This window comes from Thermobia domestica, chromosome 7 (assembly GCF_964235325.1).
Source record: "Thermobia domestica chromosome 7, izTheDome1.hap1.1, whole genome shotgun sequence".
In the NCBI taxonomy this organism is placed as follows: domain Eukaryota; kingdom Metazoa; phylum Arthropoda; class Insecta; order Zygentoma; family Lepismatidae; genus Thermobia; species Thermobia domestica.
The window spans coordinates 29849418-29877410 of NC_137460.1; the positions used below are offsets into that span (position 1 = coordinate 29849418).

The window sequence follows — 27993 nt, forward strand, 5'->3', positions numbered from 1 at the left end:
TACTGATAGTTTTATTTTTATTCGAGTCCTTTTAACATAGTGTTTTATGTAATTCCACTTAATGTAGAAAAATCATTACATTCTCGATGTAATAACTTTTATTACTCCTTTTCAATTGTTTGCTAGAAGTACTTCTTTTAAATATTAGATACTCGAGAAAGAAAAATAAACCTCAACAAAAAGTTTATGTAACTATTAAAGGACGTTGTTTGCTGATTAGGATTATGTCACGTCAAAATAATCTTTCTTTTATCATACTTCCGGAATTCGGGTTGTCACTACCTCCGGATGATGTGATATTGTACTTCTTCCGTTAGACAATCTGAAACATCTTTTCCTTGTTTCTCTTGCTCTAAAATATTTCGTTAAAAAAAGTTTTTTTTAAATATTCAACCGAGTGTGAGAAATAGAATGTACATTCGTGGTCAATGAAATATTCCTTGGTATGTACACTTGTGCACTAAAAGATGTCCATCAGCAGTTTTTTAACTTTAATTACGAAAAATATCATTGGCAACTATTAATCGGTAACAAGTAGCATTCACTAGTTTACACTTTTACAATTGTCCCTTCAGACACTATTCATTGTAGATTGTTTAAGGGTAGCATACACTATTGGCTATGACCGAGTAGTGTGACTTAGTTCCACTAAGCTGGGAAGGAATTTCCTATAATTGTAGGTTGAGAGCGAATGGATAGAATCATCTTATAGTATTACAAAGGAAATGAGTAGTTATATAGAATGTAATAGTATCTCTCCTTTCCCTTTTTCTCTTTTCCTTCTTAGAGCAAAACATTAACCAATTTAGCTGAAATAATTCTTTCCTCGAATATCTAATAAATTAAAGACTATAGGGTGACTATACAGTAGAATAAACAACAGCTACCTATATAAGAAGTGGAAGCTAGCAATCCCAAATAGCTACGGTACGCCACTATTACCCTTTTATTGAAAAAATGTATAGAGCATGCAAACACCAAAAAATTGGAATAGATTAACAGAATATTTATTAACATTAACCTTAGAATAGTTTCTTAATGAATTAGAACTAAAATTAGGATTAAGAGTAAAAGTTAAAATTAATAGTAATTAATGATTATATAATGCGTAGTACCGAGGGAATATCCCTACGGAAAGCTAGGCAAATAATTCGGAAGTGATCATCATTGAACTTGAAAGGTAGTTTAATTCAGAATAATTGATTGTTTTGGTGTACAGCGTTATACATACTAAATATACGCCATAAGCCATATGCAAGCGTTTATTGGATTTTCATCGTAGTATGGCGTATAATAGTGAACGTGGGATATGAATATAATCTATTATTACTTCAGTGACGATCGCAGTACCTTGGGCCTGTACAAGAATAGCCAAATAAGAAAATCTTATGTAAATGGACATTTGGAAGACCTATAGAGTATACATATTCATGCTTATACTGTATTTAATCTGTATAGACAGATATAGGAAGAATTCAAGAAAGCAACGTAAACGTTTCCGGTTAAAAACCGAGCTTCGCGTCTTGTGAAAGATCAGATAATTGTTATGCTGACCATAGATCAGTGTGGGATTAAAAAATATAGTCCAAAAGCTGGCTGCAATAAATAAGGTCGACTGCATGTCATTTGTCCTATGACTGAAATATTGTGGAATGAAAATATTGTGGAATGAAAGGATAACCCTAAAAAATACGCCCATCATATTTAAAAAGAGAAAGCCTAATAAACATTATATAATCATTGAATGTGTTAACTCATATATATACCATAGTATTTATGCTGAATTGTGGTTTAAAAACTACTTTTTGGCTATAAATGTAACTATATTTTGGTTCGAATAGTATGCATCTCGCGTAAGGTATTGTAAGTTGATTTCATTCTAATGCTTGCGAGGAGAGCCTTCAGCTCAATTGTTTAAATTAATTCGGATTAACTGAGTATATTCCAAAAAGGAAAATAAAGAAATTTGGTTTTATCAATTACAAAACAAAAAGGTAGTTTCAAATGTGATTTTGTATTAAGAAACATCGCAAAAACATATCATTCCTGAAATAGTGTCTTACAATATTAAGATTGAAATCGAACTTTGGAGGTCATGACTTATTTATAATTAAATAATAATTTAGGAAAGCATAAATACCAAATGATATATATAATGGTTAGGTTATTAAAAAAGTAACTAAATATGCTGGCATCAGTACAGTTAAAAATAAATATATATAATGTGTATAACAATTATTGAATGAAAGGAAAATAATCCATGAATACAATTTGGTCTAGTAATTAATTTATGTAAAGTTGAAATTTTGTCCTTTCAGTAACTGAAATCGAATGTAGTGTTGATGAATAAGTAAATAATAAGATGGGATACCAGGAGGTGTATCTGTAAACAATAAATAACTGATACTAGCATATCTCATGTTTCGTATTCGTAAGGAAATCGGATATAATCATAATTTAATCAGCGTTGATCATTTGTGTTCCAACATAGATTGTGTGCGGATCAAACTTATAGTATGACATGATCTTTAAAAATATCTCTGTCTTAGGTACTTTGAGTGGTCATAACTAGAAAAAATACAAGTTCAAAATTAATTTGATGAATATCACTACATGATAAATAACCATCCGAATTCGCTTACGAACTAACTAAACTCGTTTATGTGAGGATGATTATTTCATTATTAAATAATTCATTCAGAATAAGTTCAAAAAAGCTGTAAAGAAAATACTTTTTGGCATTAATGTTAATGAGTTCAGTATCGGGAAGTAAAATATTAAATTTAAGTAATCCTCATATAAACTAAATATGTTAAGGTAACTTCTTAAGTGTGTTAATAAACAGATAGTCCGTCTCTCATATTAATTATTGTTTTGTCTCTGGTGTGTGCAAAATGTAAGGCGCCAGTAAAATTCAAATAGTAGTACGATTGTAGAGACTAAAAGAATTTATCTCAATCTTACTATTAATTGTATGTTTCTTTTACTAATCTAATTAGTTTTGTTGTACTTACTATATTGGTTGGGATTAATTAAATTTGTAATTGTTTTATAAAAAGTATATCACTGTAAATGTTTGACAACCATGTAGTTATAGCAGAAAGACCGTTTGGGTATTAAATTAATTCCATGGTATTACATACAGCACTATGAATGATATTTTTTATTTTAATTATTTTATGTTGTATCTACTTAAACATAATGTATTCTGATCACTTATAATTCGCATCTTGTAGAGTATTCATTCTCCTTCAGTGCTGTATTCTGTTAGATATAACATTTCCATTCTTTTCTCCTGTGTTCATGTGTCAGGTGCTTATATGAATATGGCTTTCAAACAAAAGAAGAAAAATCATTAAGAATCAATGTGATGTGATATAACCTATCATAACATATATTGTATTGTATTGCTCATAGTATACTGCCTTAAGGAGTAAGTATCAACATATTTACACATGTGTAAGCTGCACAAAAATTTTTGAAAGGGAAGGTGACATTTAATTAAATATTTTGGGTCTTACAACAGTACGATGAAAAAAGATTTATAAACTTTGAACTAAACTTCAACATAAAAAAAACTTTCTTGCCAATAGATATTTCAAATATATATCAATTTTATTTTGGACACTGTGATGTTGAAACATACGTTATTCTGTTATGAAGTATTAATGTTTGTTATTAACAATTCATATACGAGGTATGAGTAAGAAGTAGTGAAGTGAAAACCCTCTCTTACCAAGTGAATCTGTTCTAGTATCGTCTAAGAGCATTCAATTTATACATTATAAATTGCATGCCTATACTTATGAGCCCATATTGTTTGGAAAGGGACTTCCAAATTTTTCTAGTGGGGGAGTGTGCAAGGGATTTTTTGATTTGGATAATTTATAGGTAATTTTAGATTAACTAAATCATTATTTTTCATATAACAGAGACTTGTTTTCTCTTGGTTGGTTTTGGACTTGAAAGTTTATTATTATTCTAATTGAAAAATGAAATTCCAGTTTTTCAACGCTCCAAGAATAACAGGATGGCAGATATTATCCTGGAAATGCATAAACCACTAAGTTAAATATTGATGGTTGTGGTTTCCTACGGGAAACACATTGTACGGAAAATGTGGTTGTAGCAACTACAGGAATTTTGTCATCATCGATAGTGGATCGTCAAATTAAGAAAAATAGGGAAAATAATGAAATCCGGAAAACGGATATTCTTCCTATCTCTACGTCGCTATGCCATCCTACTCAAGTTCTGATACTCAAGTTCATAACCAATCACGAATAAACATGTCAAAGGAATCACCATAAACTCCGCCTAATCATACTATTCGATTCCCCCTTACTTAAAATTACGTCAATTAACATTGTGTGACTGTATGTTCCGGCCAACACCCTACCTGAAAAATATATAACAAAAATTTACAAAATTCGAGGAGTCATTCTCCAACTACCAGCAGCAGAGGTTCTATCCTCGTGGGACGTCACCTTATATGAGGTAAATATGTCTTTGACTTTGTTAATGACGAAGTTGTTATAATCATAACTTCTTTCCCCTAGACAACATTAATCTAGTCATGGCTCAAGTAATAGTTTAAAATTTTTCAGAGCCATGACTTACAAAATTTCAAGATACAAAAACTAGAACAGGTGCCACTTGGCATACACATATTGCTAGTCATATTGCTGTAGAGGATCTTTTGAATTATAAAGAATGAGTTATATCCTTTTTAAAATGTTGTGTTATTTTACGTCATCTTATCCATTGTCAGTTATTGTTTTTCGTTTTCTTTTAATATTTTGTTTGTTTATATTTTATTTTAATAAATAATCATTAATAACAATTTGCATTTGTTCTGTTATGTTCTGTTCTCTCTAAGCCTTGAAGACCTGAGGTAAATAAATTTTCTTTGAAACATCTCCGACCTGAGATTTCTCGGGTTCGTGACTCTTGGTATTGTTCGGGGTTATGTTGGTAGTCACGTATTTTACCCCGGACAACCTAAAATATCGTTTCACATGTTAATATTATAATTATTTTCGACGTAAATGATGATACATTTTTATGTTCGGCACTGTTCGTAAAACTTCGGGAAACTTCGGCAATTTTCGTAAAACTTCGGGAAAGTTTGTGTTAACTTGTTTAAATTTCCAATTATTACTGTTTTAAAAATAACGTTTACTAGATTAATTGTAAATATTTTTAAAGTTATACAAATATTATAAATCTTATTACATATACTACATATCATTAATGCAAAGAAAACACATTAAAATCCATCAGCCATGTTTGTTTCTTGAAACAAGGCCATCTGTACACATAACATTGACATTAGTGTGTATAAGACTGTGCGTGTGTGTACATGTACCATAGCAAGTTACCGAGTGTTGTTTGTTTTTATAACCGGCAATACCCCGCGCAGTTTCCGGGCGGCAATATTTTACGCGTCCCGTGTCGCGAAAACGTTTTTCCGGGCGCAAATACCGCGCTGCGCGCACCGGTCGCGTTAAAAACGCGCAAAAATGGTATTTATTTTAGTAATATTATTCATTTTATCTATTCATATAAAAATATATCCTCTAATAGGCATATTTCCAAAGTTTCAAAAAAATCGACGCCATATTGTTTATGCAAATTCATTAAATTTTTATTTTCAATTTACAATGTTCTAACCTGTATCGTACTGTTTCTTAGGTCCTAACGATTAAGAAAATACCTTTCTTTACTTTCTACGACCAATAGTTTGCCGTAAAATGCGAAAAATAAAAAATGTACTTTTTGAACAGCCCTTGTATAAATTCCAAAAAATAAAAAGTCTTCAAATTTATCATGTAGGGTGTCTTTCTATATAGATTGTGACCTGATAAATCGATTTCTGTAGTCCATTTTGTTCTACGATGAATCGTTTACAAAATATAATCATTTAAAGTTATTATATGGAAAAATCTTAGTGTTTTTACATCAGCGCCACCTATATAGCAACACATGTCAGTACCATGTATGCTTTTGTGCAATTAACACCAAACCGTATCGGGTTAGTGCTATTTGTACAAACGGCAATGCCTCATACGCTTACCGACAAAAATATTTTGTCGCTTCCCGTCTTTTTTTTTCCCGCCATATTTTAGTTGTTCGTATACAGTTCCCATATGTGCTTCAAACATCAAAGAAGACATTTTATCTTAGGTAAGTATCAACATTTTAACATTTCTATACTTTGCAAGTGCTTTCCCATACACTATAATCTAGCTTTACATAGGTATATCTGATAAATCCATTTCTGTTGTTTCAAATGGCACACATATCTTTAAACTGACGCTAAATAGCTAAAGAAAAAAAATAGTCACTCAAAAGCATTTACATATTCACTTACAATCTCAATTTATTCTTAATAAACGCGCGCATACGCCACTGTTTTCAACAGATAAATTATTCGTTTTCGTTCATTTAATTCAATCATTTGCTATTCGTTTTTTCATGGGTTAGACGAACTTACACTTTTCGTGTTCAAAATCAAGCTTTTTCCCTTCCTTTCAAAGACCGTAAATTCCATTCCATTCAACTAGCAATAAAAAATCGCCTGAAGCACCATTCAGGTTAACCTTCCATACCCTCGCACCCCTCTCACGCACACCAACACATGTATGTGTGCTTCCCGTATTCTTTCTCTCTCTCTCTCTCTGTGTCTCACATACACCAATACAAAAATACATTCTTTTTCCGCGCCTTTCGCACGTGCTCTTTCCGTCAAACTACAAACACAAACTCCCCCGCGCCTCTCCCCCTCACGCACCCAACGCATTTATGCATTCTTCCACACATTCTTTCTCTCTCTCTCGCACGCACTCTTTCCGTCAAACTACAAACACAAACTCCCCTCGCGTCTCTATCGCTCTTTCCTTGAAACTACAAACACAAAATCCCCCCGCCACACCTCCGCCCCGCTCCTAGTCTAATCAGCACACAAACTTTTTTTCTTTTTTTTCCTCCCTCTCTCGCTTTCTTACGCGTTCCCCTTCATAGTTCTATTGCTAGGTAACCTGTGTGTCTTCTATGCGGTTCTTCGCGTTTTAAATTGTAGGTAAACCTTCATAAACTATTGAGGAAATACACAACATTTCTGGTTTGCGTATTTGAATCTTCAGAAACAAATCTCAATGTCTTTTTTCAATCATAATAACGGTTATATCCGACATTTATCCAATAAATAAAAGCAAACACAAGTCATTTTAATTCATGTAAATACATTTAAAATCCAAGTTCAATATTTTTTATCATATTTATTTATATAAATGGTAAATTTTAACTTACCTTTTTCCTTCCAGTAATTCCAAAATTATTCTCCAAACAACACACTCGCAGAAAAATACACAAGCCAAGTTTCCACAACGCTAAAAAGCACACTATATAACTTGGTCTCATTTCAACTTCCTTATATATATATATATATATATATATATATATATATATATATATATATATATATATATATATATATATATATATTCGTTAACCTGGGTGGTTCGAGCGTTCACACACATACCCTTCCGTTTTTTCACAAAAACAAGTACAAAAGCTATTCTTTAAAGTTCACAAGAATCTTTTCCAGAAAAAAAGGCTTTTTTCTTTCTTTTTCCATTCTATTAGGGTAGAAAACATTTTTCTGTCTAACAAGTCAGAAAAATCTTTTTTTTTCTAAAAAGAGTTACACATACAAGCTGTTTCCACCGTCAACAATAAATGTCACATACATTTTCTCAAATAACTTTCTACATCCTAACAACTCAAAAGATCTTTTTTTCAACTATTTCAATTCTTTCTTTTCTAAAAAGAGTTACACATACAGGTGGGTCGCAAGCAACATCACATTTTCTCATCTGCACAAAAAATGTATCGCTTTCTATTGTAGTAATTTTCTACATGTCCCTTTACGTGTTAAGGTTCTTAACTATTCCCTAACAAGTCCCACGCCAATTTAAAACCAACCCTTTGCTCAAAAGAACACTACAGTTCCCATGCAATCGTATGTGGTGTCCCTCAGTATGTGGCAATGTAATAACTCTCACAAAGTGACACGTAACTATCTCATTCTTCAATTCTCTGTCCTTCAGTACAATGATTGCTATTTCTCCAATTTAAACAAGGTCTTTTACTCCACAGGAGATTACACTTCGCCCCTCCAAAAACCTGGGCCACACACATACAAGCAGGTGTCTATGTTTCTTTCTTTACTCTTCTCCATCAAAAAATTCTCTCCCTCCCCCGCCATTCTTAGCTAACATATAGCTGTGCTTTTAACAATTGTTCTTTATCGAGATTTTCCCATGTTTTCTAAATACATTAAACTAAATTATTTGACAAGTTTAAAACACTCTTTTCTGGCTTCCAACAGTTAAAGTATTGTCCAACATCTATATGTCAAGTTTAAGTGACAATTTTCTTCTTTCTTTAATTGACAGAATGATGAAATTACGTGACAGCTCCATAAGAGCTTCTCTTACGTTTACAAAAGCTTCCTATTCATTAAACAAAGGTATCACGCAGCTTAGGAATGTTTACATATCGGTCCTACAACTACTGGAGAGTCTCCCGAGTTCCAAGATTGGAGGGGACATGTCCCCCTCATCCTCTTGGATTGACACCAGTGCTCTCCGCTATATGAAAATGTCGGTCCCTACAGTAATTAAATAAATGCGGTAAAATATTAGAATTTCCCTCTTTCTCCTTTCTTTCTTTTCTTTTCTTCTTGTTTCTTCTTTTTTCTCTTTTTGTGTAGGCGCTTCCCATAAAAATTCCGGGAATGCTAGAACACTGGAACACCCTCGACCTGATACTTCTTCTTTGAGATTAATTAAGGCAAATTAGACCAACTTGCCAATGTAGTACTGATATTTGAAAATAACTCTATGTAAACTGCACTTTATTCCCAAAGGTATGTGGTATCTAGGCCCTACATGATGAAACGGGCGTGATCGATGAAAGCTGAAATTAGTGATAAGCAGTGGGAATATTTCCGGTGGGAAGGAAAATAAAAAATGGGAATATTCCCGGGATTTTCCCCGGGCATTTTAATTCCCGGGAAGGAATTTATTTCCATTTCTTTACTTTATCTTCAAAATTATAAGAACCATATGACTAATTACTTTATTTTCATCTATTATGATTTACTTCTAGGTTTTAAATAATTTGGAGGTTAAAAAAAAATAAAATTCGTTGACTGTACTTTATATAATTAATAATATGATTTTTAAGCTCCATTTCCATTTGCACTAAAAAGTAGCAAAGTACTGATTTACAAATGATGATGAAAAGGTACCACTTTCTAAAGTAATGTAGAAATTATGTAGAAATAGAGATTAATACACTCCGAATCACCGTTAGTAATAGACGTTGCATCGGTCTGTCTTCTGCCTGTCTGTCTGTCTGTCTGTCTTCTGGTTGTTAATTTTAGAAAAGTACCACCAGATGGCAGGGAAAGCTTATTTGGTATGTGTTATTGCACTGAAAACCATGGAGATGGTCAACCTTCTTCTGCAATTTACTAGGAAGTTACATAATGTGATATACCATTGTTTCCCCGAGCTGCAGAGTTGGCGTGGGTCAATGAAAATTTGACCCACAACCCACTGACCTACCTCTATCGTGACCAACGGTCTACTGACCCACCATCCACCGTGACCCACTCTGACCCACCACCCACTGTGATCCACTCTGACCCACCACCTACCGTGATCAACTCTGACCCACCACCACCATTAACCACTCTTATCCACTGTGACCTACTCTGACAGCAAAATCATGGGCGGCGATTAGGGAGGGCAAAGGGGGCAGTTGTCCCCCACTATTTTGAAGCAACCCATTAATGTATATACCGTAGTTTCATTTAGAAATATAAAGTTTATGTATGTATTACTGTTTCATAAGAAAAATGGTGCTATGTAACATTTGTCGTTGTGTGAGTACGTATTGGTTATCTTCCCGTGAAGTTAAGAAAGCTACAGGGATTGCGTTTTAAGTGCGACGGAAAACAACCCAAAAATTAACCTATTGGAGCACAACAATTCGAGTATACTTTCAATCCAGAGGTATATAAGCCAAACCTACTAAATCCATTTTCAGTTTTGTCAGGAAACGAAGAAGTGATGTCCTTATGTTTCAGAATTGTTTAACATTTTTTTAGAGGTCCCTACTTAGTACAAATGACTGAAATCAACCATTAAACAAACAAAAAAAGTTGTTCAAGAATTCTGAAAACATGAGGGCGTCACTTTTTCTTCGTCCCACACAAAATTCAAAAATGGATTTAGCAGGTTTTGCTTCTATACCCCCTTCTTACAAGAGCTCGATATGTTAGTCAGCCGCTTTGAAACTAATTGAGAGAACATTTCACAAAAAAAAAGGTATTTCACAAGTTATTCTTTAATTGCACAAAAATTGACAATTCCTAAAATGTCTTCTCTTCTTTCTAAAGTAAGGAATATTGATTAAAAAGAGCGTAATAAGAAACAACAACTACCTTTTGCATTGTTTTGTAGTATAATATACGAGTGAAGTGGTGTGTGTTTAGGGGTGTAACTGTATATACAATTAAATTTAGTGAATTCAATATAATTCTAGGTTTTAGGATTATTTTGTATAGCTGGAGTGTAGAGTGATTCTAAGTATTGTCTTTTGATGTGTTCCAAGAAAGTGAAAACTGTACCTAATGGCAACGAACATGTTTCGGAAAGCTGCAAAAGCAAATATTATTTTAAATGTCGTAGCATATGCTTGATATTTACTGTCTTTCATTTTCTAAGAGTAATAACATGCATTTAATAGCATGTGTGGAATTAAAAATTAAGTTGTTCAATTATCCCCAGTTTCAGTATAGCATCTACAAAACAAGACTCCTTTTTCATTACTATAATTAATATTATTATTTCTATTTATTTGGTTTTCAAATTTGTTATTAAACAATCTGATTACATAATATTCGAGACAGAATTTTAAGATGTTCATGAGCAAGGAATCAAATCTCTTCTTACATTTTCGTTATTTCAGAGTACAAAGGTCTAGTACCTACTTGCGTTGGTTTTGTCAATTTACAGGGTTTTCATAAAGTCTGGACGGATTTAATTTGCTTATAATTTTCATAAAAATGCTCATAATGAAATCAAATAAAGTGCAAACGGTAGCGGAAGGATTAAATTTTTAGTTGGCAACACTGTTAGATAAGCGGCAACTCTGAACACGTTGAGAGAGAGAGAGGGAGGGCAATGGTCAGTTTCTTACCAAATTCCATCCGTTGTTGTTTTCATTGTTGTTTCAATGTTGACTGTTAAAAGTAAGTAGTAAGCTGTATTGGTGTGTGTGACTTTTAAAGAAATAAATAAATGAAAAACTCTTCTGAGAAGACTATTTTTTTTTTACCGTATCAAAGATGGCGTCGGTGAAAGAGAAAGCACAATATGTTCTGTGGTACGCAGAGCTAAAATCAACAATTCACGTGTGTCGAAAGTTCACCAAAGAGTTCAAAAAGCCGGCACCGACTGAGAGTGCAATCCGAAAGTGGCATGCTAAGTTCTTGGAGACAGGAAGCGTCCTGGACCGTCCTCGAAGTGGGAGTGGATTCCAGCGCCGCCTACGCGAATGTGTGGACGTAAATGGCGCCCAGTTGGAGGTGTGGCGGTGAATGAACCGAGCTGGTGCAGATTACAGGTAAAAATTTAATCCTTCCGCTACCGTTTGCACTTTATTTGATTTCAATATGAGCATTTTTATGAAAATTATAAGCAAATTAAATCCGTCCAGACTTTATGAAAACCCTGTACTTAAAATATGAAATACGATATACAGTTTTTTAACTTAAAAATATAGCATCCTATTAGTTATACAACCTTTCGTGATACAAAGTGTTAGAAACAACCAGGAAAACTAAGATTGATATATAAATATTGAGATCATGTCTTGCCCCCCACTTGTAACGTCCAATCGCCGCCACTGACCAAAATCCATCATCATCACCTCTGACACATCATCCACACCTCTTCTCTGCTGACTAAAGAGTTTACACTTGTAATAAAACAAGGCTTTAAAATTGTCACTAATTGGAGTTTGAATTTCTACGGTTAGATCATGGTGGAAAGACTACAAGGTGGATGCAATGCAGTGCTACATTCTTGTCGCTCTGGCGCATGACGTCATCGTGGTCGCAGACGTGGCCTGCGAGAGTCAGAAGAACTTTTAACAAGCGCTTGGAAACTTCTATTTATAGTGATCTTCAACGAAGTAAAAATTTTAGTACAAACAATAATTATATAAACGTAATGTAATCAATGCTTAAGCTAAGTGAATTCAAAGGAAGATATTTACAATAGCAAAAGAAACAGCAATATCAGTTCATATTAAACAACTTTGAAGCTTGAACAAGCCAATATTACTCACTACATTTTCTGCTTTTTCTTTCTTCCTTTCTTTCTTTTCTTTTTTAAACATCTGAAGTAATACACTCGAGTATGTATAGGCCTGAATAATCTATAACACAGTGTGTCGTTAATGCATTTCGCATTTCATTATTATATATGTATTTATGTATGCTTAAGTATATTTTCGTAACACATTGATCGGTTTTGATTTACTATTATTATTATTTTACTTGAAAGAGAATTCTTTACTGATGACCCCATATAAATTTTCAGAATATCTCAAGGGAGAATTCATGGTTTTCGTAAATAGAAATGCACGTACGTATATTTTCGTTATGCTTGGACAGTTTTTTTTAAAGAGGTTGCTCCCACGTAAGTTTCGTCAGAATCTCAGGGGAGGTTAAAAACTTTATTGAGCAGGAACGCCGTTTTTATTTTTGATTTATAAAAAAAGTCATCTTATTTGAAATCGCTGATCGCTTATTTATAGAATTTGTATTTAAATAAAAGGTTTGGTGAAACTGAGAGTTCCCTGAATACTAGTGTCAAACTTTACGCCATAACAAACTGTATTACACATTTGTACAAAATAAAACGTTACATATACTATTGTGTTCTAAAAATATATAGAAATAAATATGTATATACAAAGCACCTCAAACAAAGAAATTGCAACTTGACTATTTCAAGCAAGAAACAAAGTGCTATGCGTAGGTAATGATGATGTAGGGGTGTTACAGCTAGACTAGAAAACATAAATCATAAAATTACATAATTTTCTTAATTTTCTTGATAAGTTTTCTCTTTTCTGTCCCGTGGACTAAAGAAGAAAAAAGATAAATGCAAGTGAATTATTATGTAGAATTTGGTGGAATGAGAATGCGGGAGTACCCCGAGAAACTCACGGACACGATGTTGTCCACCACAAACTCACTTGACCGAGAAGCGGACCAGTATTCCTTGCACCAGAGGTGAGCCTTCTGCCACTGAGCCACAGTGCTTCCTTGATTGGTTGAGAATCTACCATATTTTAAATTTACTGCAGTCATTCTTAATTTTGTAATTCTGCAGGGGGCTCCTAAATATGTATATGTAATTATCCAAAGTTATGATTAAAATGAACAAAAATTTCAAAATCTGAGTGTAAAAATGTCCCGACAATGTCGCCCTAACATGGTAGATGATACTTTATTCTCTTGATCTAATACATTGTTATATATCTTTGTAACCGTTAATCGTTATTATGAACCTTCCATTCGTTAGTTAGTTTGAAGTGCAACGTCCCGTTTTAGCACCGAGGATACAGGGAATGCAGACCTCCAGAATGAATGGAGTAGTACTTTAACGCATTCAATGCTCGTAACTCGAGAATACGGGAGGTAATGCCCCCTAGATCATCGTGCCTCCCTTCTCGAGTTACATGCCTGCCTTTGTGAGGAAATTTTTGTCTCAATATCTTATGTAGAAGGAAATGATGATAGAAATGATCACCTCTGTCGGTTCCCCTCCCTTATGATTTCGAATCCGGGTCTTGCCTCAAAGTTCGTCTTTTTAAATCGTACTATTGGATTTTTGTATGCAGAATCAACACAAGCTACTGTAGCCCTATATACTATTATTACTTACTATTAATACTAAAAAGAAACTACATAATGAAATCGTTTTTTTATAATTTCATTTAACATTGCATTTATTTATTACTTTTATGTAAAACTTACAATATTTTAGGTTTATTTTGTCCTGTCGCCTGCAAGCTAAAATCCATTTCTGGAGACATTCCCCTCTTTTTGAGGAAATCTAAAGTATTTTATATTAGTTCTCTTAGTTTTTCTGTAATAATTACTACAGCCGTACACTGCATAGTTAGGTATTCCCGATATCATTTAAAAGAACAAAGTAGCAAAAGAATTTCCACTTGTCACTTAAAGCCGCGCCTTTTCCTGTTGTTTCTTGCAAACCAGATGACGTCACAGCCACAACAGCGCTCCAGCCGACATGCACATGCAACCACCTTGTAGTCTTTCCACCATGGGTTAGATAATCACTCAAGCAACACTGTTACAATAACGGCGGATCTGACCTTTATGATATAAAATGGTAAAGTGTTTGTCAGTGTGGAAATTGAAGCACTTCGAGGTGGGCGGGAAATTAGTGTGTGCCTGAAATATACTTGTACTAGGAAAGTGTTCTTGCAAGTGTCAATTTCTCAACGCATTCCAAAAGAAACTTCTATTCGCAGGAAAATACCCTGTACAATATGGAAAATGTTATGATTTCTTAGTTCACAGCAATTTTCTCACAAAAGACTTGAAAAATCAGTTTTTCATAGCGTATAAAGATGATCGGGTACCCTCTATGAGAGCATCTCATAAAGTATGCTAATAATTATATTTTGTGTAATCACTAAAGCACCGCGTTAGATTTAGGTTACAAATATGCATAACTGCAATTATTATGAATATTTATTCCAAGTAGTTTACCATCTAGTTTAATAAAGCAGTATTATACAAAAAAAAAAAAAAAAAAAAAAAAAAGTAGAACAGATACTTGCGAAAAAATAGATACAAAGTTGAGTAACACAACTAAGCAATTAGTAACACAAATATACATTTTCCGTAAACCCGTAATTTGCCACCTTAAAACAAATCTGCAATCGGGTTTCTTTCCTGTTGGCCTCCAGAACTTTTTCATGGTAAATCATCCGCAGCGGAATGATGTCCATCCTTCAGCCAAGAAATAACTAGTTCGTCTACTTTGAGCTTGTCTAATGGTGGGCCATTAACATTGATGAACAACAAGTTAGACAATATTTGAACACTTAGTCTATTTCTAATATCAGTCATCTGTACATTCATACGGGGAAATCCCCGTTCGCACTCTGTCGTGGAAATTGGTAGAGGTAATACTTCTACCCGACATAGAAATTCTGCAACTCCTCATCGACAATCTGTTTGTTAAGCTTAAGTCTGATAACGATTTTTCTCGGTCAATTTTGAAATACTCAGCAAGAAGTATCACCTCTCTATCACCATACAATATCTTTTCCATATCGACCATATCAGTTGGCAATGTCGACTCACGGAGAACAGAAATTTCATCTTCAACACTTCCTCCTAATAAACTGATGATTTCTTATTTGTTTATAACTTTAATTTTTGTAATTTTACATGAAGGTTTGATGTCATTACCAAGTTCTCTCACCCCCTAGAAAGCAAAAGGGGAGGAGATTCCGGGGAAGTGTTCGGGGGTGCTTGGGAATTTCCCACTTCTTTCCCTTCAATTACCACACTGCTGTTTGCCATGGGCCACATTACGATTTATTTCAATTATATTATCATAGTATAATTATTTCCTTGTCAAATTACAGATACTTTTCAGTGGAGAAAAAGATGAAATTTGAAAGTCTTAAATGAAGGTAAGTAGACCAACGTAAAGGAAAAAAATATAAAATTTTCCATATAATTGTGCGTACAGTCCAAACTTAAAATTTCCGTGTAATTAAGCTTACAGTACAAATTTTATGTATATTTCTCTCACAACTTTATAGGTTGATTGCCCTATGCTGTAAGCGCTCCATATAATAAACATAAGCTTCAGCATTTATTACAGTAGCAAGCAATGGATATATGAAGCGAAGCACTGTATTTTTTGTTTTTGAATTTTTTCTCAACTAATATCGATCGTTTTCGATCATTTTTACAAACCAACCCACTACAGATTTCCATATGTAGAAAGTGCCCCCCCCCCCATAAAGGAGAATTTTAAAAAATGCTAGGACACATTCTGTATATTTTCAATAAAGAGTTAATACACTGAATTTCAGCTCCGTAAGTTTAACGGCTTGCGAGATTCGGATCCTCACTACATCCTTAGGATATTATTGTAGTGAAAGCGATATAACATCCCAGTTTGGATTAAGGCCTAACTATATACTAAAAGTCATTTCATTTGACTTTGCAATTTGGCCGTGATGCTCACGCACACATAGTTATATTCAATTTTTTATGTAATATTACAGTGATTCAAAAATGTATTTTTTCCAGTAGTTACCTCCTTTAAAAACTCAAAGGCCTCAAAAGCCAAATAGTAATATAAGTCCTACTGCTATTATTAAAATTACAAATATCGATATCCAAAAGTGCCTGAAGTTCTTTTTTCACTTATATATACTAATCTCAGGTAAGTAGACAGAAACAAATGGAAAAGGAAGGGAAATGGAGATCTTGAAAATAAAACGCAGACAAATTCACCTGTCTTCAGAAGATACTGTCTACAATGCAATGAACGGAGTGAGTCGGTAGGTTTGAGTGAGTCGGTGGGTCGCAGAGGGTCATGGTGGGTGGTAGGTCGCAGTGGGTCACGGTTGGTGGCGGGTCGGAGTGGGTCACATGCTATTGACGCACGACCCATTGATCCATTCAGAAACTTTGACCCAATGACCCACTCCAACTCTGCCGAGCTGCTCATGTATTGTATACCTAGTTTGATTAGGATTAGGAATTAGATTTCTGGGCTTTCGGTATCTAATGCCATGTTAGCTCGTCACTTATGAGGGTTGACATCCGTCGGCGATCACTCTATCCGGGGAAAGGGAAGGAAGAATAGTTTGGGGAAGAAAGGAAGCGGCCTAGGACATATATATTAGACACCATCCCGGCATCGCGTGTGAATGAGAAAAACCCAGGGAAACCTCACTCAGGATGGCTGGCCTGAAAAAGCTTTCATATTTTTTCGACTGTGTCCCCGACCGGGAATAGAACTGGGGACCGCTAGCACCAAAGACGAGAGCGTTAGCTACTACGCTATGCGAAGCCACATATCTCTTGTTTGAGGTTACATTTCTGGCAGTATACAGAGATTGTGTATATAAAATATATGGCCTACATCTCAAATGGATATAAAACTTTGAATACTCTAAGGAACATAAATATCTTGTGGAACAGCAGAGAAAGAATGAGAACTAGTCACTCAAAACGCATTACCACAATATAGAAAAGATAGTAGATAACAAATACACTGAAAAAATTATTAAGTGTGAACTGGTATCATATCAAATTATGAAGAAAATTCAATTAGGAGATTTTCTAACACGTGTCAAATTAGAAAAATCACCAACACTAAAACGGCCGAAACATATCTCAGAATAATTGGCTTTTGTGGGCTAATTAGTTGCTCTAATCAAAATTTTTGGGCTCCTACTGTTTAGCGGGAAATTGGAATTAAAATGTGCGAGTCTAGCTAGACATCAAGCTAGACCCCCCCCCTCATATGGTTACAGTGGTCCGATTAAAAAAATTCAAACGCCACAATTATGGGCTACTTATGGGATAATTAGTCGCTGTAATCCCAATTATTGAACTCCTAACGTTTAGCGGCAAATCGGAATCAAAATGGGAGAGTCTAGCTTGACATCAAGCTAGAACCCCCCTTACAGTTAGAACTCTCGAATCGATGAAAATCAAATGCCAGAAATAAGGGTTATTTACGGGATAATTGATGCTCTAATTCCGAGTGTGGGGCTGCTACTGTTCATCACGAATTCTTTGTCAAATTGTGCGATTTGGCTTAACTTATAGCTATAAACCTAGGGCTATAATACTCCGATCAAAAGAATTGAAACGTTGGAATAATGAGTTATTTGTGTGCTAATTATTTGCTCTAGTGTCGAGTTTTGTTCTTCTATCGTTAGCAAGAAATCTCATGCAAAATTGGTATTGATTTTTAGATAAGGTGGGATAATAATTTCAAAGTTGCAGTGAGAAAACATCGATGTTTATTAAGTGAAAGTTGATGTATTTGCATTCTCCCCAAATGTAAATATATATCTCTACTAGTAAATCCATGAATTCTCTTTTCATGTGTTTATGTTCATTATGTTTGGAAGTAAGTAGTGTAAATATGAAACGGTGGAATGTATAAAGTGGGAGGAAATGGGAGAGCCCCGACAAAACCCAAGCACATGGTGTTTGTCAACCACAAAGACCACCTGGCGCGATCTGGGATCGAACCAGGGTTCACACGCGCAAGAAATAAACATTCTACCCCTGTTCGACTGCGGCCCCCAGCAACGGCGAACAGGCGTTTCCTTTAAACAAATAATAATAATAATAATAATAATAATAATAATAATAATAATAATAATAATAATAATAATAATAATAATAATATGATATTTCACTATATAAATTCTATATATACACTACTTACTTCCAAACATAATGAACATTAACACGTGAGAAGAGAATTCATGGATTTACTAGTAGAAGTATATATTTGCATTCGGGGAGAATGGAAATAAATCAATTTTCAGTTAATACACATCGACATTTCCTCAGTGCAACTTTTAAATTATCATCCCACGTTATCTAGAAATCAATTCCAATCTTCCGTGAGGTTTCCTGGTAATGATAGAAGAACCAATATCGAAATTGGAGCAACTAATTAGCACACAAATAACCCATAATTAAGACATATTAATTATTTAATCGTAGCATTATAGCATTAGGTTTACAGCTAGAAGTTAAGCCAAATTCCACAATTTGATGAAGAATTCGTGCTAAACGGTAGCAGACCCAAACTCGGAATTAGAGCACCAATTAGCCCATAAATAGTCCATAATTCTGGCGTTTAAATTTTTTCGATCGGAGCATTCTAACCGAATGGGGGTTCTAGCTTGATATCAAGCCACACTCGCCCATTTTGATTCTGATTTCCCACTAAATAGTAGGAGCCCAAAAATCGGAATTAGAGTAAATAATTAGCCCGTAATAGCCCATAATTCTGGCGTTTGAAATTTTACAATCGGACCATTCTAACCGTATCCCTATGGGGGTTCTTGTTTGATGTCCAGCTAGACTCGCTCATTTTGATTCTGATTTCCCGCTAAAGAGTGGAAGCCCAAAAATTGAGATTAAAGCAACTAATTAGCCCATAAATAGCCATAATTCTGGCGTTTGACTTTTTTCGACCGGACAATTGTAACCGAATGGAGATTTCTAGTTTGATGTCCAGGTAGACTCGCCCATTTTGATTCCTTTTTCCCGCTAAACAGTAGGAGCCCAAAAATTGGGATTAGAGCAACTAATTAGCTAATAAATAGCCCATAATTCTGGCGTTTGAATTATTTCGATCGGACCATTGTAGCCATACGGGGGGTTCTAGCTTTATATCAAGCTAGACTCGCCCATTTTGATTCCGATTTCCCGCTGAACAGTAGGAGCCCATAAATTGTTATTAGAGCAACTAATTAGCCCATAAATAGCCCATTATTCTGAGATATGTTCCGGTTGTTTTAGTGTTGATGGTTGGTCTAACTTGACACGCGTGAATTTCTGATTTTGCCAATATCAGTCTTAAAGTTAATCTAATTGATTTTATTTAACATATCTAACACGCAATATAGGAAGAAATGTATGATGTTTGTCATAAGCCCGTCAGATCGAGAATGACCTCTCTTCAGTCTTACTTTTCCCTATATTTGTGATACAGGTAAATCAATTTTCGTATCTATATAATTATTTAGTATGGTCTATTTGACAATTCTATAGTGACAACTACCAGTTTTCAGCGCTTTCATCCCTATATTACCACTAGGGATACAACATAAGTTGTTGTTAAAGAAAAAAATGTGAAACTAAAAAATAGATAAGGGACGATGTGGTTAAAAGTAAAGTTTCTCTTGTATCATGTTGAGTGCTGAATGCTAAAATTATAACATTATGAAGGAATGGAGGAACCTCGTGACTCACGCGCTGGCACTCAGCTTCGCCCTGGTCTGACCGGAATATATTGTAGCATATAAAACGTTCTTACAATAGATTGGCGATTGGTTTTTGTACGAGCAATCGTGAGGGGCATGGCGATTCAGTAATAGAGCGCATACCTCCTGTGTGTGAGGTCCCTAGTTCGATCCCCAACCAGAAAAAATTGTTGGACAAAATCGTGTCGGTGGCTGTTCTCAAAGTACTATTGTTTCGTCCTATATTCTCATTCCATTATTCTTTCATAATCATTCATTTCCTTCAGTCATCTGTCTCCCTTAGCCCAAACGGTATATTAGTTAAACTTTAAACTAAAAAGAAAAAAAAATCATGTACGAGTAATCGTTTTAATGGCATGAAAGTTTTCAAGACTATTATAAATCTTGGAACAATCATATACATTAAAACCATGGGGACACTTGATGAAATCACTTTCCAAGGTGTAAATAATATACTAATGTATTTTTTTTTTTTTTAATTTTAATTTTCATAGAGCATGCCCACTAATTTTGGACGGATTTATATGCCTCTTCAAACCAATGTATATAAATATAAATAAAAAAGACATTGTTTGACGGCTAACACCTCGTAGATCGCTGCATCCATTTTGGCAATTTTTTGTTTATGAGTGGACTATGCCTTAGCTTACGATTTCATCATGTTTTTGGATTAAACTGCGTATCCCAAGGAGATATATTTGTTTTTTCATGCGAAAAGTTGAGTGTCTTACGATTCTGTCAAGTTAAGAATACGAAAGTTGAGACATATCCCAGTGATTTTCCATTCTCTTTTTAAGGAGAAAGGGGGATCTAGATGTGTATGTATAAAAATATATGTGTGTATATTCCAGTATAAATCTGGAGCGCCAGGAGCAATTTCAGCTACACTTGGTACATATATAGTTACATGAAAAATGTAATGTGTAGGTAAAGCACCCTAGCAGCTCGAGGGCTGGGAAGGAGTAGATGTAAAATCAATCAAAAGTGACTGATACTAGTGTTACATCTACAGATTTTAGGATCGCTAAGATGAATAGTGGCATAAGACCGTAAGAATTGGCAAAGGCAGGGGTAGTGGAGGATCAAAAAAAAAAAAAAAAAAAAAAACCGTTTAAGTGGCACTTTATCTTCGACCCAAGCCATTGCTGGTAGGGTGCGTAAACCACTCATTGAGGAGAGCGCACCGGCAGGTCAGTTCGACGCTGATGCGAAAGCAATCAAAAGTGAATTTACCTAGGATTGTGAGAAACAAACTCAACGCTATTTTTCAAAAAAAAAAAAAAAAAAAAAAAAAATCTACATCTGCGTTGAAAAAAAGATTCGGTTCACTTTAAACAAAACCTACTTTGCAGTGATATGCTCTGAAGTATGCTAGTATGCAACAGCAATATTCGGAAATATGCAATATCCTGCAAAGTTTGGGCAATATGCATGCACATCGAAATTCACTCAGAATATGTGCACTTATATGCGCTAACATTTGCGTCTCAAACGAATCCGTACAAGTAGGTTGCAAAGGAAAAATTATTCTCCATACGTTTCTGCATGTCAATATAAACATGCATTTTGCATATAAATCCGGGCTGCACTAATAAGTAATTTTATTTATGTGTTACACATTATTATTATTATTATTATTACTAGGAATGCAATGAATATACCCGATTGCAATGAAATGAGCTGAGCGAGCTTAAACTACGTAATCAGGAAGCGTTTTTCGGTGATTATTCCTCGATGGTACATCGGATTTTTGATTTCGACCTATGTTGTCACTCAGCACGACATACTCTATCAGCGTGCTAAGTTTGGTTGAGATCGGCCAAACGGTCTAGGAGGAGTTCGCGGACAACCAAACGGCTAACCCGAGTATAAGAGCTTCGCTTCGCTCAGTTCAATTATTATTATTATTATTATTATTATTATTATTATTATTATTATTATTATTATTATTATAGATTGCTATGATTCCGTGGGTGCAGAAGCACTTGATAATGACAATAATAACACTTTTGAAGTACAGTGGCTTACTGGTACAGCGCTCACCTCCTGTGCAATGGTACCAGATTCAATCTCAGGCCAAGTTAGTTTGTGGTGGGCAATGTCGTGTCTATGGATTCTGTAGCGTTCCTCGTCCTATTCCTCCCACATTCCTATTCCACCAAACTACATATTTTATATTCCTCCGAGTTTATTAATCACCCTCTATCTTATAGAGCATAATAACTGTGGAACTAAAAGTAACTCCTTTTCCCTCTCAAATGTAAAGCCCTTTGCTTTTTCCAAGCTAATATTTGAAATCTGCATTTTAGTTGTGTATAAGCATATTATGGATATGGCAGCTGATTTCTACTTGATAGGGAAGTCTTCACCTCTGGTGAATGGGGTCCCTGGTTTGATCTCAGCTGGCGCTAAATGGGCTTTGTGGTGGACAAACACCGTGTTCGTGAGTTTTCTCGGAGTACTCTCATTTCCTTCCACTTTATTCATTGCACCATTTCATTCGTTTCTCATTATCACCATCTCCTTTAGTCTAGCTGGCATAATCGTGGAACGTAAAACTCAAACATTTCATTGTATTTCATTTTGATAGGGAAGTCCCCTCCACCCATAGGCATAAAAGGCAGTTGGCCATAGGCTTGTCGCAATAATGGATATACCTCTATTTCTTCTTCAGAAGCATTTCCTTATAAATCACTGTAACTTGAAGTAAGATTTTTAGAGTCCAGTTCACACCACAGCATGGTGTAAAGATATAAAACGGCTGTCTACATGAAAACCACTTGCCTAGCTTTTGAATTGTAGTTTCAGTGCACAGCGGCGTGACTAAGAGCTTGGAGGCCACCCCGCATAATATGTCGAGTGGTGCCCCGTCTCTAAGTCTTACTTCACAATTTGGGGCCGCATGGTGGCTTGGGGCCCCCGCAATGCGGGGTCTGCGGGGTCCTTATTTACGCCCTTGCGTCAGTGCAGCATCTAGTTTATGAAAGAAGGACTACTAACGTGGTCTCCAAACCGGATCAGTTAGCGGGTACACGGGCCATCATACAGGATCAATCCTCATAAAATAAGTCATTCCCAACTAAACTGTCTCCCCTTCAGGAACGAAGCATTATAGAACCACACCATCGATCCCGAAATGGACTCCATTTGGCAATATAGGCCTACTGTATGTTTTCCATAGAAATGCAAATTTCTCTGCTTCACAGCTCACCAAGACCTATAGCCGTCCAGTTGCTTTTAGTAGGGTAATGTGTGGTTAGCTCATAGTTCGCCAATACTGTTATACCTAGCTTTGTAGACTAGCATTACCTATATTTTAATTCACATATTTCTTTGATTGCTTCACAAGGCTGCGTTTAGAAGACTATGTATCCTCAATATAAATCAAGTCACGGGGGGCACAGTGGCTCAGTAATACAGCACTTATACCTGGTGCATAGTGTCCGTAGTTTGATTCTCGCTCGAGTAAGTTTGTGGTGGAAAACATCGCCTCTGTGGGTTTTCTAGGTGCACTCCCATTTCCTCCCTCTTTATCATTCCACTGGTTTTTCCATCATCTTAATTCAGTTATCATTCACTTGATTTAATCATCGTCTCCCTTAGCCTAAAAGAGCATAATAGTGGGGCGTCAAATTCAAATATTCATTATTATTATTATTATTATTATTATTATTATTATTATTATTATTATTATTATTATTATTATTATTATTTAAATCAAGTCTGGAACCACTACCAATAAAATCTTGGAGCTTACTCATGCTAATATAAAACGTAATTCATTATATGAGTTTTGTGGTGGACAAACACTTTGCTCGTGTGTTCTCTCGAGGTTCTCCCGTATCCTCCCACTTTCTTCATTCCACCATTTCATTCATTTCTCATAATCACCGTGTCCTTTAACCTAACCGGCATATCCGTGGGACGTAAAACTCAAAGATTTCATTTCATTATATGAGTATCATTTAAAAAGACAACTCACAATTATATTGTTTCGTTGAGTAGAATTTTATTTCCCAATTTTACCTAATCCTTTCAGCTTAGGTGTACTGACTTCCTGCTGATCGAACATTGTGATTGAAATGTCTTTTGTGTGAGTAGAACGTTAAAATGAGCCCGGAAACTGAAAGAACTGTCGTTACAGGAAAATAAATATCAATACTTGTTTCTTTGTGTATATTAGTTAAAACAAAGTATATTTACCTGTCTGTTTCTATTTGCTTCTCTCTGAAGTTGTAGAATTGGAATTTTCCTTTTCCGACTGACTTTCACTTATTACAATATGAATCTGTTATCCTTATTTAGCAATGCGTGGACCACCACCTTGAACTTCACAAGACTCTATAGGAGCGAACAACAGGAAGATCAGATACTTTCAGCTGCCAATTCAGCAGATTCCAGGCTCTTCGCGACCAATGTTGCTAACTGCATCGCGTGTTAGTACATCTAGGGGAAGGCATATTGTTCTTCGTGACAGGAAGATCACTGGGATAAAGTAAATCAAGAGGCCAATGATGTGGGTAACATTTCAATATCCAGCATGAATAAATTATTTTTCGCCAACATTCACTTTTTCAAATCAATGATGATGATATTCCAACTGGGTCTACGATTGCATTTCACGAAATTAATAGTATATACAGAGATTCACTTTAATATTCGGCCACATTGTATTGTCGTGTAATCTTATTTTATGAACTGTAATAAAATAGAACGATGATATTGTTTATGGTATGTGAAACATCTATATATATTTACAAAAATTAAAACATAAAAATTTAAACCCAAACGTACAAAAATTAGAACCTTTGTTCTCAAACACAAAAATTATAATCACTTTAATATTCAGTGAAAACTTGCTTCTCGGCTTCCTCGGTGCAAGGAAAAAACTTTATACCTAGTTGGATACTCTTTATTGCGTGTTACCTCCTCCAAGCGATTTTGCATATTTCCAGTTATTTTTGCGGTATATTCAGGTGCAATATGGGCCCATTTTTGTGTTAACTTTCCTTTCAGTTCCTCGTTTGATGTTACCGTAACTTTTCGGACTCTAGGTTCGAGTTCATTCCGCATATTTTCAATGGAATTGAGGTCCGGAGTTTGTGGCGGGGTTTAGGTATATTGTGAGGGTTTCGATAACTTTGGGTCAGTTATAGAGAAGCCATTCACTCACAATATACGCCTTCTTTTGGGTCGTTGTCTGCATAAAAATTTAAAATCTCGCGGATTGAAGCTTGTGTAAAGTCTGTTTTAGAATGTTCAGGCAGGGGTGTAGCCAACAGGTTTGTGTAGGGGGGGCCGTCGTTTGTGAGGGGGGGCCAGCTACAATGTACAAAGCCCAAAAAAAAAAATGTTTTGCTGCTAGTGTTTTTGAGGCTTGAAAGAAAGGAAAATTTTGGTTTCCTATTTTAGCTTCTTCTTCTTCTTCTTCTTCTTCTATTATTATTATTATTATTATTATTATTATTATTATTATTATTATTATTATTATTATTATTATTATTATTATTATTATTATCCATAAATTATATTGAATATAGTTTTTATTCTGCTTAGTCAAGAACTACTGCCCGGGACCAAACGTTATACTTTTGTGCATAATTATAAAGGTAACCAAGAAAGTTCTGTCCCTTTTCGTGGAGGTCTGTGTTCAATTGGACCTCACACTGTGAGTTGAATGCGAGTGGAGATAAGGCGAACGTCAGTTGTTGGTGTGGGTATGTCCAACATACTATCTGGTTGTGGCAATTCAGACACACCGTGAACTTGCGTAAAGACAGAGGGAACATGGACATCCACAGAGCGTCATAAGAGCATGTATGCTGAACGAGTTCAAATGGAGGTCAAACGCCGCTGTAGCGGGACAGAAGATGGTGTCCTGAGGGTGTCGTGACGACGCGAATATTGCAGCGATGGTTTAACAAGTTTAAGAACGATGACGAAACACCCGAAAACACCACGTGCCAGAAGACCAACACATGTACAAAGAGGGACTGGGACTACAATTCAGTATGTGGTGAAACCATTCGGCAGCACATCCATCAACTTGTGAAGCACTACAAGTTGGGTCGATGGGTCTCTCATATTCTGACTCCGGGCCAGAAGGCAACGCGGCAGTCGCCTGTGTTTATTTACTGTTTCGGAGCCTTTTCTGGATAGGGCGTTGACATGTGATAAAAGTGTGTCCTATACAAAGCTCCACGGCGCCGTCATCATTGGTTAGCATCCCATAAACCGATTTCAAAACAGCAGAAACAAGCACTACACAAGAAGAAGGTCCTTCTGTGTGTTTGGTGCATCGTGCATCAGGAACTTCTACCAGCTGGTCAGAGTATCAATGCAACTGTGTACTGTCAGCAGTTGAGCTGTGCTCAACAAAAACTCAAAACTCTGGAGCCATCACTTCTGAATTGCAAATGGGTCCTCGTTTACGGGACAACGCTAAGTCCCACGTGGATAGGATGACTCAGGACACCATTTTCCGCCTTGGATGGGAAACAATATTGCAACCACTAAATTCCCCAGGTATTGCACCGTCCGATTATCACCTGTTTCATTCTTTGGACAATCACCTTAGAGGACGCCAGTTCAAATCCTCAGTAAAAGTCCAAAATGCACCTGATACTTTCTTCGTTTCACGTCCCACCAAGTTCTACCGCGATGGATTGCATGGCTTCCAGAACGTTTTCAGAAGGTCGTCGATGTTGATGGGGACTATTTTAGATCTTCCAGGTTAGGTGACATATCGATGTTCGATGGTGGTGGGTGAAAACTTTTCTTGGTTACCTTTATATTTAAATTTAAGACCTTGTATACAGAACCTATCTACACAAGATTGATTTTCTTTGAAATTTCTTTATGGTTTTCTGACAAAATTATTTATTTATTATTCGTGACTAAAAGAAACATAATTGTTTTATTACACTGAGTAGAAATAAAAGAGAGTGAGTAAAATCCAAATTGAATAAAAGCATTGTTTCTCACCAAATTTTTCATTCTCTATGTCTTTTAAAACACTTGTTAAAGCATATAAAATATACTGTATTTACAAATCAGTTTAGTACCTTTGTTTTATGGCTGTATTTGTAGTACCTTGTTAAAACGTTTGTCTTCAAACTGTCAAATATAAATCGCAGTAAATTGTGTAATCTGCTGTCACAAAAAAGTATCCTATTTTTCGATCGGTATAAGGAAGAGATACTATACGATTTTTCGATCGGTATGGAAAAACAATATTTCTCCATACTATTTTACCATAAATTATTAATTGTCAATAAACTTTTTTTTTACTTTTAAATGAATTAAGCGAAATAATTTTACTATGATGTTTTAAAAGCTGGTCATTTGGGGGGCCAGGAAACCATTTGGGGGGCCCGGCCCCGATGGGCCCCCCCTTGGCTACACCCCTGTGTTCAGGTATTGTTCTTTTGCCATTGTATCATTTATAAACTTTAGTTCGCCCACACCACCAGTAGATATGCACCCGCAAACCATTATGTTACCTCCACCATGTTTCACTGTTACTTATAAATTCAATTTCCTTAGTTCTTCATTTGCCTTGCTTCACACTAGAACCCTGCCATCTGACTTTAAAATAGCCCTACTGAATTTGCTCTCGTCAACAAAAACAACGTCTTTCTACTATTTTGACTTCTTCTGCACATAGATTTTTAACAAACCTAAGCCGTTTCTTATTGTTTTTTTTCTACCCTTCCGTTACACCTTTTGTTTGTCAGTACTTTCCGAACAGTCTTCGGGTGTACATTCTTTTCACACTCTTGCAACAATTCCACTGAAATCTTCGGTGCACTTAGTTTAGGATTTTTC

At 35.4% G+C, this 27993-nt stretch overlaps 1 protein-coding gene across 6 annotated transcripts in view; it reads right to left on the reverse strand.

The window, feature by feature from the left end:
- The window catches only part of LOC145689963 (uncharacterized), a 149260-nt gene that overhangs the window by 97994 nt on the left and 23273 nt on the right, over positions 1-27993 (reverse strand). For 2 of the 6 annotated variants that reach the window (XR_014132129.1, XM_081764356.1), the window contains exon 1: positions 24370-24619. The exons of 2 other annotated variants lie outside the window; for them this stretch is intronic. The gene's annotated coding sequence lies outside the window, so the exon portion shown is untranslated. Of the gene's footprint in view, positions 1-24369; positions 24697-27993 lie in introns of those variants that run through there. 2 more of the 6 variants (XM_081764355.1, XM_081764351.1) reach the window with 2 other exon arrangements.